General features: G+C 36.3%; 1 non-coding gene across 1 annotated transcript; it reads left to right on the top strand.

Annotated features, from left to right (window-relative positions):
• The first annotated feature begins 900 nt into the window (after positions 1-900).
• TRNAT-GGU (transfer RNA threonine (anticodon GGU)) lies at positions 901-972 on the top strand. The gene has a single exon. It is a non-coding gene; the product is annotated as a tRNA-Thr (tRNA).
• The last annotated feature ends 612 nt before the right edge of the window (positions 973-1,584 follow it).

Here is a 1,584-nt window from a genome sequence, read left to right on the forward strand (position 1 = left end):
TTCTGGCTCTAATTCGGGACGTTTTCATTTGTTTCGAAATTTGGTGTACGAAAAGGAGAAAGCTTTTAAGTGTCATCGTAAACGGTGAGTTCATATAAGAAACGTATAAGATATAAGAACATAAGATAAGAAAACGGTGAGTTCAAGAAGTTCATGTTCGATCTCTGGTTGGTCCTTGGCGCCACATAACGGAAGAAAGGCAGGCCAATGCCGCAATTGTCGATCGGATTTGGTGACAATGAACCCGAGATAAAAATGTGCTTCAAGAAGGGGTTCCGAAAAAGAAGGCGGATACCAGAGTATACTAACAGCCGCATACGACGGCTCTCTGTCTTTAACTTACGGTCCACAACCGCATGCATTTTCCAAAGTACGTTCCACAAGCATCGACGCTGACATTTTCGCAGAGATTGGTTGATGCAAGTGTAAAATACAGTTCTCCTTTACGAAGTTATCGTGATAAACGCTTGCAATGCTGCGGCAGCAGAATTTCGCTGCAGCAATACAGATGCTAGTGGTATGCCATTTTCTTGGCAGCGGCAGTCGATGTGCCTAGGTTAATTGAGTTCAAAGTTTAATAACTCGGTTCGCAACACACAGTATTTTAATATGTGAATAATATAATTTTTTTCTCTTTAGGGAAAGCACATATTTACTAAAAATGTGGTATGAAGGAATTTCATCAGATTTTAAATGCGAAAAAATAAAAAAAAGAATTCTTTTATTTGAACAAAGCAACATGTTAAATCCACATTTTTCAAATAGAATTTCTCAGTGGAATTATTGTTATTTGTGTAAGTATGTAACTCATATTTATTTTATGTAATACTTACAAAGAGGCAAATTAAATATGTTTATATTTACTTACCTTATAAGGTATTTCTCTCACTTCCCTGGCGTGCCTTCGTGGTGTAACGGTAGCACGCTGGACCGGTATTCCAGAGGTCCGTGGTTCGATTCCCGGCGAAGGCGGTTGCATATTTTTCATCTTTTCTGCTTCCAATTAACCTAATGACTCTACAAGTGGCGCCCGAACTAAAAGGGTTGTGGATGATGATTTTCCGCACCCAGGATTTGGCGACTAGGTCCCCTAAAACCCTAGTCGCCCTTTAAAAAGGAGAGTATATAAGGTATTTCTCCCACTTTCCTAGCGTCCTTCGTGGTGTAATGGTTCTGCACGCTGGGCCGGTATTCCATAGGTCCATGGTTCGATTCCCGACGAAGGCGTTTGCTAATTTTTCATCTTTTGCTTTCAAAAAAATCCTAATGACTCTACAATCCGAAAATAATGTAAGGCTAGTTTTTATTTCTGTTGTGCAAAATTAAATAGCCAATGTTTATTTTTTTATTATTTCAGTAAAATAGGGCATGAAATAAGTTTGTTCAAAAAATTAAACTATTAAAGTAAAATTATAATTTAAATAAACACCATATTTTAAATATTACATTTTCAATATAATGGCATTTTAGGTTCTTTCATTCTTTGTTAAATTGCGGTAAGTAATGAATGACAATATAAACAAAGATTTATTTTTTACCCCTACTATATAATCGTATTTTTATGAAATTTATTTGTTAGACAAT

Source organism: Stegodyphus dumicola, chromosome 4 (assembly GCF_044657685.1).
Source record: "Stegodyphus dumicola isolate Sdum_Otavi_A_Nest chromosome 4, ASM4465768v1".
Taxonomy (NCBI): domain Eukaryota; kingdom Metazoa; phylum Arthropoda; class Arachnida; order Araneae; family Eresidae; genus Stegodyphus; species Stegodyphus dumicola.